This window comes from Lissotriton vulgaris, chromosome 10, assembly GCF_964263255.1.
Source record: "Lissotriton vulgaris chromosome 10, aLisVul1.2, whole genome shotgun sequence".
Lineage (NCBI taxonomy): Eukaryota > Metazoa > Chordata > Amphibia > Caudata > Salamandridae > Lissotriton > Lissotriton vulgaris.
This window is the reverse complement of record NC_141698.1, coordinates 70,078,250-70,090,467: the sequence shown is the minus strand read 5'-3', so window position 1 is coordinate 70,090,467 and position 12,218 is coordinate 70,078,250.

Here is a 12,218-nt window from a genome sequence, read left to right as displayed (position 1 = left end):
TCTTGCAGATGACAAGTAATAAAACAGCAAGCGTGGCGGTATTTAATAGCGAACAAAGAATTAGGTGCCAATTGTCTTACTTGGGTTTGTAATGTCCAGGAGCGGATCAAATGTAGGACAAGACAGAGGAGGGTGAAATAAGATTAGAGATAGCATTAATGTTAGATTTTATGTGTTGGAGATATTACCAATAATTTCTCATTTCGGAATACGACATACTATGAGTATCATTATAGCCATTCTAATGTTAATTAGAATAAATAATTACAAAAGTATCTTCGCCCTGTTCGTCATCACTAAGGGTTCATCATTAATGTACTTCTTAATTTTGGCGTTTTTCAGTATTCTTGGTGCCTCTGTTTTATGTTTCAAAGGCATCCAATTATTTCTCCGCTTTGACAACACAAGGTATGTTTTTTAACTTCAGTCAGCTGTTCTCGTCCATTTTCAGCCTCCCGTTTATCTTGCTCAGGTTCAGAACAAGTCTGTCTGTTCCCTTCTACTGGGAGAATAAACAGTGAAAAAAGTATAAATTATTTTCATATTGTCACATTTCTCGTTTGCTGCAAGTCTTAGAAGCTGCGCCCTGAATTCCTGGAACACAGACACGTCACACGAGGCCAACTTGACAACTCCTCTTCTAGGACTCGAACAAAATGCAATCTTATTTCTTGCACAAAAATTCAACGGATTACAAAGTGCCAACAATGCTACCTTTCCAAAACACAGCAGATCATAAAACCAGAGAGTGAAGAAAAGGTCGCAGCAGCAAACTCCCTCTCTTCTCATAAGTCTTCTTACAGTTTGTTTTAAAAAAAATATTTTACCAAAGAAAGTGGCATTTTCTTTGCTGGCAGCTCCTCCTCGGAAAGCACAAACGCTAAGCAAAGCAATGTGCATTGGGCTTAGTTCGCACTGGCTTCAGAATTGTAGAACACTTCCGGTGCGTCTGCAAAACAAGGATTCGGAAAAACATAAACTGCCGAGTCATGCTCACGTGCGAGCTTTTCTAGGCCTGGTTTCTGTTCCTGGAGACTCGCCCGGTCAGTAGGGTGGGGATGTGTAAGATTAATACTGGTTGAACTCTAGGGCGAATAAACAACGTTTTAGGGATTAGGAGAACATTCCACCTGAACAGAAAAAAGCCCTGCCACCAACCATAGAATGCTTTACCTTTGGGATTTTAAGGACCAATGCTACTACTGATCTAAAATGTCTACACGTCTATACTAGTTAAAATGGTATGGAGTCATCATCAGCCCTATGAACCAGATACCGTGCCTATAAATTGATCCTGTCCTGCTCAGGAAGTCAGTGCAGAGAACCAACTGCCGGAGAAATATGGTCACAGCACCTCAAACCCATTACCAGCCAAGTTTTTGACCAATTGGAGTGTTTGTATAGGATAACGTGAGACTAAGAAGTATACCGCATTAGAATAATCAACGCAAGCGGAAATGAAGACATTCAAGATGTGTCATTTAAGGGAGAAGAAAAATAAAGGTTGAACCCCGGCCAGAATACGAAACTGAAGATGACGTAATGAATCAGGATGTGTTGGCAGCCATCTTGGTATTCGGACTTGACTGGGGACGCTTTGTCATTCTCAAGTGGGTTGCATGATATGTTGGCAACACGACTTATGTAAGCATGCACACGCTGTTATTGGCATTGATGGCTGTTTGTAGGAACACAGGTGTTTACACTAGTGCAATGGTCTCGAGCATGTTGGACAGGTTCGAATGGATTCTGCGTTTCACGAACAGCGCACTAACTTTTAGAATGGGGAAGTGAATTCCTTTGAACTGGATTTATTTTCTCTCTTTCTTCGATGCGCTGTAAATAATTGACAAATGGTATTGTTCTTACCCTGACATTGAAATGTACTCTTAAGACTGATGGAATCATATGTTTTCAGGTACAGCTGCCCCTGAAGAAGGGATTTATACTTCCCGAAAAGCATTGGGCATCAAGCTAATCAAGCACTTTGAAGATGAACATGAGGATCATTATGATGTGTTATATTTTTTTAATGCTTTTGAATGCTGTTTAACAGGCAATGATCACTTTTTTTAATGCTGATGTGTTTCACTATTGAAATTGAACTGCTATGAATTAATGGAAAACATTAGAGGTTGAAAGTGGTCTAACTTTGGATTAACTGTATTAGTAGTTTAATGATTTAATTACTGTGACGCCAGGAAACAGGTGAAGAGTCACTTGTGGTTTTCGTTCATGTAGTTATGGGGGTAGGCTATCCCCTCCTGGCAGCACACATAGGAGATTAAGAAGCATAAATATGGATTTAAACGTAACATAACAGGTTTGCACAGCACCACTGATATTATTAGATTCTTGAGCCATTGTAGCAGCCGCACCCCAGGTTTGATAATGTCCTTTGAAGCTATCTCGCACATCACTGACAACAGAGCAGACACTAGAACATACACGTCAGCTCAAACTAGTGACATTTATGTGCTAATACACGAAACTACAATTTTCAATGTACAGGGAGGCTCAATATCACAACAACTCAGACAATTAGAATTCATCACTAGAAGATGTTTAAGTCAGAGGTTGCATGCTTCCACATTGATTCAGTATCACAAGGCCCAAATAATTCCCCGTGGATTAATATTACCCATCAATCAATCAATCATTTGTAAAGCGCACTACATACCCGCGAGGGTCTCAAGGCTCTGGGGAGAGGGGGCTTACTGATCGAACAGCCAGGTCTTGAGTATCCTCCTGAAGGTCAGCAGGTCTTGAGCCTTTCGTAGGCTCAGTGGGAGGGTGTTCCACGTCTTGGCGGCGAGGTGGGAGAAGGATCTCCCGCCAGTGGTTGTAATTCAGATGCGCGGGACGGTGGCGAGTGAGAGGTCGGCGTAGTGTAGCTGGCGGTTGGGGATGTAGAAGGAGAGCCCATCAAACCTTTATTATATAAAGTCCAGTTCAACAAGATCTTTATGGAGAAATGGCAGGTCATTCTCAATAAATGCACATTAAATTTAATTTTGTTATTAATTGAGTAACTGGCTAAAACTATAGGGGATCTAGAGGAAGAGGCAGAACAGATCAAAGCACACTTATCATCTAGATGCAAGGCAGAATATTGGAAAATCACTCTTGAGGAACTAAACAACAAATTAGAAGCTTATGGCAAAGAAATCCAGGAATGGAAATTAAGAAAATTCCGTCAAGACACCATTGAATACAAACAGAATGAGGTGTATACATGGCCGGAAAAGAGTCATACAGAAACCAGCATCATCATCACAGGAAAGTATTGTTTTGGATCGTAAATTGGAGGCAAATAGAACACCATTAACTGATAGTCAACAATCTGACGAAACAACTCAACAATCCGTTGAACCAGGGAGGCAGCAAGTTGAAGCAGCATCAACTCTGGCAACCACCTCTTCTTCCGCTTCTTTTTTAGTGAACAGCCAAGGATCAGGGCTCTAAAGAAAGAGGCAGAGGACAGAGAAAAATATCAAGAGGGACGACATTTACGGAGCAAAACGGAGATGACCTGATTATTAACATATCATCTAAAACTTTGACTGCACAACAACAACGTGTATTAAATAAAGGGACCTCTTTAGTGCCCACGTATGACACGAACAACATGGAATTAGAGATCTTTGCATTCAAATTTACACAGACTTTAAGACAGAGACATTTCTTCTCAAATGCGTTACCTCAATCTCAAAATGGATTTTATTAATCTGTTCAGGAAGAGGTTCCATACAAGGAATTTAAACCACTGAGTACCTTTTTGGCACCAACCACACACAAATTAATTGATACTTTTGAAACCCTGTTTCACAAAGATTTGACATCATTGAATTTAAAATCGAAAAACAGATCAAATTTGTCTAAACAGGAAAAATAGATTCTGTGCAACTCGGCTAGAGAGGACCAGCTCACATTTGTCATGGCTGATAAATGGGGAGCACTAGTGGTCATGGATACTGCCTTTTACCATCAAAAGGTCACTGAATATCTGGCGGACGCCATGGTTTACATGAAGCTTGAATCAGATCCTACATGAGAACATGGGAACATTGATGGAGATTTTGGAACATGCGATGGACATGCACTGGATTACGGTCAACACACAACATTTTTTAACTGTGCAATAACCCAGACATCCACGGTTGTACGTGTTACCTAAAGTCCATAAAAATCTCAATAACCCACCTTTTAGACCTATTGTTTCAGGTGCGGATCGGTCTTCGAACTTTTTGGACAGTATATTGATTATTTCTTACAGTCTTTTGTTTAGAACTGGCAATCTTACAATCTTACATCAAGGACACCACACACTTTTTACAGCTATTGGATAACTTGGCAATCAATACATAAGATCAGTGGATACTGTGCTCAATTGACGTAACATCCATTCCAATACAGGAAGGCATAGAGGCACAATTGCCATCAATTGCAACCAATACAATTTTCCTGTTAGAACATTTGCAATTTTGCTTACAGCATAGCTATTTCATTTGGTTGGATGATTTTTATTTACAAATTATCGGGACCTCTATGGGTTTTTCTGGAGCACCGTCTTTTGCCAACATTTTTATGGCCACGTTTGAACAGGATAGCATCTTCACTGACATAGATCGGAAAGCAAATCTTATTTTTTTACGGGAGATTCATTGATTACATTTTCATAATTTGGAACAGTTCTCAAGGGGCATTGGAGGAAAAGATTCAGGAAATGAATATGAAAAATCCAAGGATACAAATCACGCATACCATAAGCACCACCTGTTTATAATTTTTGGATGTGTTGATCACTAAAGCTGACCCAAAATTAGAAAATTTGATTTACAGAAAAGAAACAGACAGAAACAACTTGTTATTGTACTCCAGCATTCATCCGCCCAGTTTGATCAATAATCTACCATTCTCACAAATGTTAAGGATTAACACCCGTCTGGGTATTTGCGCGCTTTAAAAATCGCATAAAATAAATAAATAAATAAATAAAAGAATTTCTTGTACACCAGAGGCTCTCGAAGCAGCTACAAATCTACAAATGAGCAACTTCAAAAAAAGAGGTTACCCAACCTCTATACTTACTGAATCACAAACAAGACTTTCTTCTGTTCAAAGAGAAGATCTGTTAAAGACAACAGTCAAAGCATCTCAAAACCGCATGGTTATCGTGTCTAAATACTCTACGAAATCAGCAGCAATCAAGAAGATAATCAGGAAGCGATGGGAACTATTGCAAAATGAACGGGTTTTAAGACATTTCTTTGATGATCCACCTTTGTTTGCACACACACAAAGTAGAAATATTAAAGCAATGTTAACACGTCCAACAACTGAATGAAGCACCATGTTTTCAGGCGTGCGCAAATGTCAGAAATGCGTACACTGTAATAATGTCACTATTGGGAATACCATTACGCATCCACATTCGGGCAAAGTCATACGGTTAAAAATTTCAGGGGATTGCAACTCCTCTTTCGTTATCTACAGCATAAAATGCACGTGTGGATTGATCTACATTGGCAAAACTGAACGCAAGCTGAAAGTCAGAATATCCGAACACAAAAGTATGATTCGGAACAAAAATCGAATCTAGCCACACATTGGGTTAAATTAAAACACAACATATCACAACCCCTTTCAAACCTTTGGGGGACGTTGGCATCCACTTCTTGACAATGGTGGTTGGGCTGTTTGGGTGGCCATTGTGTTGGCAGGTCGGATTTGGGTATTGGGGTCCTCCTTTCTTGTGGATGTTGCCTGATCACATAGTCCTGCGGTCTGCTCCACAGTTTTTGCCCTAGATCCCTCCTGTGACTTATCATTCCTGGGGAGGTTTTTCTGACTACTTTTTCTCCGGATCCTCGGTCTGGGGAGGCCACTGGTTTCCAGCTGTTGGAGGTGCGTAGGGCGGTGTTGGGGGTGACCTTGTTTTTTTTTTGCTAAGGTGTTTTTCTCTGGTGGCCTGATGTGGTCCAGCCATCAACCGCCCATTTCCACATTGACTTAGTGGATTGCCTAGTCGATCCTTCTGGTGTTTGAATCTCTGGGGTCGGAGGCCGCATCCTAGATACAGGGGTGGTCTGCCCATGGTATGTTTGTCTCTTGGGATTCTTTCACTGTGGTTTCAACAGCTGCTGGGAATTTAGCTGTTCTGTTGGCTGGCCTGTTTACTGTCGCTTTTGTGTTGTGAGGGTGTGGTTTTTCCTCTTTACTCTTTGGTTTGCACGGTCTTTGTACCTTGCCTTTTTGTTTCTGGTATTTTTTTCTGGTGACCATGAAGCCACTTTGGCTCTGGTATATGCTCACTACGTCGGTAATGTGTCCAGGAAGACTTATGAGGAGGTGATGCCCTGGTTACTTACCGGTAATCTTCATTACTCTGAGTGTAGTCTTTTCGCCAGATAGGTTCCCATCCCTCCTTTACCTGTTTTGATATCGGCTTCATGTCTTTGGTTCTGAGGCTTGTAGTGGAACCGGAAGTGGGGTGGGTCGTGCCTCCTCTTAATGTAGGTCAGGGGTGAAGGAGGCCGGCCATGTTAGGAAAGGATGAGGGAGGATAGAGCACTAATTTGCTTTGAGGGTTCTGTGGGGGAGCTGAAGCTCACTACGTCAGTAATGTGGCGAGAAAGACTACACTCGGAGTAATGAAGATTACCGGTAAGTAACCAGGGCATCTCTAGACACTTCACTTTTGAGGGCCTTATTGCTTGAACTCATCTTCCCTCAACTCGATCTATAATTTCATAGCATTCAATCATTTACGTTTACAAACTCTCCACCTCTAATGAGTTTAAGGGACTCTTCTTCAAGAACTAATCTGTCTCATTCCCGGTCTGCATTGCTGAATATGATAAATGTGCATTACATTTACCAGATATCTACGGTACATAGGTACCTCAGATCATGCTGAAACGATTGCATCCATCTAGGACATTATCAACCCTGAAGGCCCCGTATGCCATTCAAACGTAAGTTGGGCCACTACCTGTACTAGAGACTGGCAGGAAATTCCACACGTGGCAGGCCTTAAGCTGAATGGGGATAGCCATGATATTTAAGTACAACTCTTGGCTGTTTTGGTTTGACATAAACTATGTTTTTCACTCCGACTTGGTAGTAAGCTGAATGTTCTGAGATGTTTTGCAGTAGGACACAACTGGTGACTGGCTGGGACCAGTGGATTCATTGAATTAATTCTTCATTTACGTTTCTCTATCTGGTGGAATTACTCTGTTTTTCTTTTCGTGTATTCAGTGGTGACCACAAATGCTCTTAGATGAGTGTTTTAAAAAGATAATGAGGTAAACTTTTGGGCGCTCCGTTGAGTTTCAGGATATTTGGGGTCATGGAGTGCATTTTGATAACCTTAGGAAAGCCTTGCTGTAGAGTTAGGAATGTTTCATTCCATACCATTCCTCATGTAACCAGCAGTCTATATCAGTTTGTACGCAAGTTGATTTTTAATTAGCTTTACACCTCCAGGGGGTGCATGTTCATCCTCTTACACATCTGGGGTGCAAAGTCAAGGCAGCAGTTTATGAGAGGCTTGCCGTTCTTGGTTCATCCTCCTGTGACTCATGTCTGTACAAGGATTAAAGGTCTGTTCTGTCCAAATGTTCATGATGGACACTGGTGACTTTGAAGTGATTCTAATAGAGGTCTCCTCAATAAGGTTATATTCCCTGCTTGACTTTATTCTATTCTGGTCAGTTACAGTAGTTTGTGGACTTGTTTAGCTTCCTATGACATTCCAGCTATTCCTTTGTCAGAATTTCACAGCAGATCCCACAGTGCCTCCGGGTTTGCCATTTGAGGCACATTTTCTTTGGAGGAGATTCCTTGTTGGCCTATATGGCTGATTCCTGAGGCTTTATCCTTCTGAGGGCTACATGGGTGGCAGGCTTAGGGGTCAAGGTATCAGATGCTCAGCCGGAAGGTTTTGGTGCTCAGGTCACATGATTACCATGGTCAGGAGTCTGTTTGAAGATCAGCCAATCACAAGGAGTTTTCAAGGATATTTCAAATAATGTTTTAAGTGTGTCACTCCATGGAACAATGGCCGTCCTCACCACAGGAAGGGACTTACACACACCTTTCTAGCCATTTGTCACTGCCAGGTGCAGTGTGACTTAGCTTATCACACTGCACCAGGGATGGGACAGCTCAGGTTGACTAGAATAAAGAAGAACAAATGAGGGAGCCAAGACCTCTAGAACTAACAGAGGAGGGGCACGTCTTTGAAGTGTTAGTGTGAAGTGATCAGGCAGCTGTGCCATGTAGAGGTGGAGCTGAGGCCCAATAGGAGGTCTTTTGAGAGAAATTGAAGTTGGCTTTTTGGATTGTCCCAGAATGCTGTGCAGGAGGGTTGTGGTAGGGCTAGAAGAATTATGTGGCATTGTAGGATTGGCTTAGGTACCTGGCCCCATAAACATTTCACCTGCATGTCAAACCACCTGCATAATGGAGAGGAGAGACAGTTTAGGAAGACCTTGGGCCTGGAAGGCAATGACAGAGGAAAGGGTGCCCAGCTGGGAGAAGCCACCTGATACCCTGCAAGGTGGACTAAGGACTTTAACAGCTGACTAGGATGGGTCTCTCCAGGGCCAGTGGCATTGCCACCTTATACCTCCTGAGTGCTAATTGGGGAAACAACCTAGACTCACTGCCCCCACATGTGCTCTGCAACATGGTTAGGAGGCCACTGGGGCTTCGGACCACGGTCAAGAGGGTATTCTGCTGGCTGGTTACGGATGGGTCGCCAAGATGCCCCCACCAGCAGGAGAGGAGCACCAGGAGCCTAGCAGAGGAGAAGGCTGGCATATAGACCTGGTCACTAAGATCAAAATGAGCCAAAGATGAAGAAAATCAGCCCAGCCCAGTCAGAAATATTAATCTGCCCACATTTGACCTCTTTAATGAAGAATGGAGAAAACATACACATAGCATTCTGCCATATTGAAAAGAATAACCCTCCCCATGGGCCAGAGGGTCCGTGCAACATGGAGTTTGATATTAAATATTATCTCCCTCTGATGAGGGGTGCCATGTGCAATGATAGTGGGCCCGGCGACCCTATCTCCAGGAACCGCAAGGAGAAACGAGGCCCTGTCTGACTACAACCTGTCCGTGACCTGGAGAATGCACACGCTGACTCCCACACCTACAACTGATCCTGTTGGGCGAGAAGGTAGCCAACAGGACATTGCAGGAGTGGGCTCCCTGCACTGCCCAACCATTAATGGAGGTTGTGGGTGCCCGGCTGGTAGGGGGAAGCCATAAATAAAAAATGTTTTAAAAAAAGACATGCAGCGAAAGGCCACGAGCCCGAAAGCAAAAGTAAAAGAAGCCATTCACAATGTATTAAAAAAATTGGGGAAAGGAGCACCCCATAATGTCCTTTGTGGGCTAATTTGACCATTTATTTTGGCCTATATGTGATGTACTTTTTATGTTTAACAAAATGGTTAAACGAATAAAAGATTTGAACTTGACCATTTATTTTCCTTCTGGCTCCCCATGGAGGGCCATGGGGCACCCTCATAATATCTTGCAATGAGTTGTGGTGGGGGCTTCAGCAGCCCCGAACCCCCCCCCCCCCCCCCCCCAAATTGCCCCATGGAAACCGGCCCTAAGTTTCAGGGGACATTGACTTTATGGCCCCCTGGAAAGGTTGCCGTTCATTGCAAAGCACTGCTGGAGTTTTTGGTCTGGGATGTCACCTAGGAGTACTAAATGAAGTGCAGGCTGTCTTCACCAAAGCCAACATGCACTGTTTGATCATTTAAAGTTTGTCCGATTTGGGCTTTCAGTAAGGTACCAGTAGGAAAGGCCAATTGGTTTTCCTGGTCTACCAGTGCTGCAGACAGTCCGGTGCCACAGATTGTGACTTTAAGGTAATCATGAGCAAGTGCAAATTTTGGAAGGGCATCATTGGTCCTGGCAATGTGTGGAATGGAATTGTGAAATATGGGATTGTGGTCACAGACTATTATATACATTGGCAATTAGTCAACAGTGCAGGGGAGGTGTAGGGGTGGGAGGTAGGTGTGTGTGTGTGTGTATGCGTGTGAGTGTGTGTCTCACTCAAACAGTTGAGACGCGTTTCGGCACTTGCTGCCTTTTTCAATCTTAGTTCCGTTCTCGTTCAGGTTACACCCTTTATGCAAATTTTTAAACCACTCGCATGGAAGAACTACTCTCCCTGATATCGCTCCGCCATGCCGTCATAATAAACATAATGTTCTTTTGTATTTCCATGGCCGCAGTGAAGATTTTCCAATGTTCTAACACTAGCCGGTGCCCGCTCCGGTTCCTTTTATTCCATCAGTCAGGACAGGCTTCATGCAGGAGCAGATGGTTCTCACTGTAAGTGTACCTTAAGATGTACGACCTCTGCTCCAACCTCATCCTTTCACCATCTCGGGTTCCCGAGAAAAACATAATACATAGCACCTACTTGGCTGGGACCTAAATCAGGTTTTAAAAATGCACAAAATCTAAGGCATGTGAGAATGCAAAGAATGCAGTTGAACTGAAAACTGCATTCCAGAAACTATAAAGGAAAATTTCTCTGCAAGACAGAATTTGCGGTATACACCCTATCTTGCTCCTGCCCAAAATGGTATGTGGGGAGCACCATTTCATCAGTACATAAACTAATATTGTAACATCTTAGAGCTATAAAGAACAATGACAGCACTTACCCTGTGTCACAACACTTACATAAAGTACATGGAGGGGATCACAGGGAGTTACAATACAGTGTTATTGATAGTGTACCTAAGAAAACAAGAGAGGGGGACAGAGTGAGAGAGAGAGTTTAGGAGATTAGAATCACGCTATATCCTAGAAATGCACTGTATGGAACAGCTAGGATTAAACATTGATGAAGAGCTTTTTGTCCACGTATGAGTCTAAGTTGTCAACTTATCACAAGCTGCCAGTTTGTGTGGTCGTGTTGGGTGTTTTTAAACTGAGATTCCAAAGAGAAAGTTTTAATAAATGTAATTATTTTTGTTTATTTTTGTTTTACATGCGGGAGAACAAGTTCTATGAGTAGCAGCATGGAAAACCATGTAAGGGCCACACATAGAGACTACTTCTACATAAGTGTCAGTACAGCAATACTGGTTTGATTATGTTTGGATACTAGTTGATTAGTGGTAATACTAAAATTGAGGTAACAAAAATAATATATTATGGTTTATAATAGAAAAGCCCACTTGGTGGAATGATATAGTTTGTATCCATATAGAATACCAAAGAGTTGGAATGATTACAGTGGCCTAAACAGAAGCAATCTATTATTACTAGAGTGAAAACTATTATACAGTGATGGAAATTGTTTTATGAAAAACGTAGAATTTTTGTTGAATCATGTACTAAAGGTCACTGTGAGAAGACAATTGATGTGGCCTGGGGCAGTCTTATTATTATGTTTATCATGTTCACATAAACTAAATGGGGTGGAACTATAGAAAGTGTCAAGTGAGGCACACATTTGTATTTATATAATATAAAAATTGAATATTGTGAATAACAAAATGGAATGCTGTTTTGTTACATACACACTTTTGAATGATTGCTAGTAAAGCCATAGAAACCCATGTATTGAAGGTCACTCTAAGATGGCGGCTAATTTGCAGCATTGAACTATGTGAACTTTTTTTTATTCTTCAACTTTGTTTACATATGTTTAGTAAAAAGTAATTGAATGATACATGGCCAGTGTCGTGACCAAGGTGTGTAAGAACACCGAAACGCGTTGGCGCTTATGCTTTTGCCAAAGTTAACAGAATAAATACCTTTTACTTGCACCGGAGTGTCGTGGAGTCCTTTTATTTGGAGGAATTGTCTTAAGATTATATATACATATTATACATTATATTTAGCGTTGATTACAGCTACGATTTACAGTTGGTAATTTGAATGTTGGAACCCATCATTATGATGTTAGGTCAATTAACAATGCCGTTTTCAAATGGGTTTTGTTACATCAGTTAATGCTTGTTGCTTTTCCCTTTCATTACTTTGTGAAATAGTACCGTATTTTTTCTATGTCAATTTATCCATGTGTTTGATGTCAATCTTAATTAGCACAGTATTTAAGCACTCCCATTTGTATTTTGATGCCATGTGATCAAGGCTGTTGTAAGACAGCCGAAACGCGTAATGCTGGTGGAGTGGAGAAAATAAACCACTTCATTTCA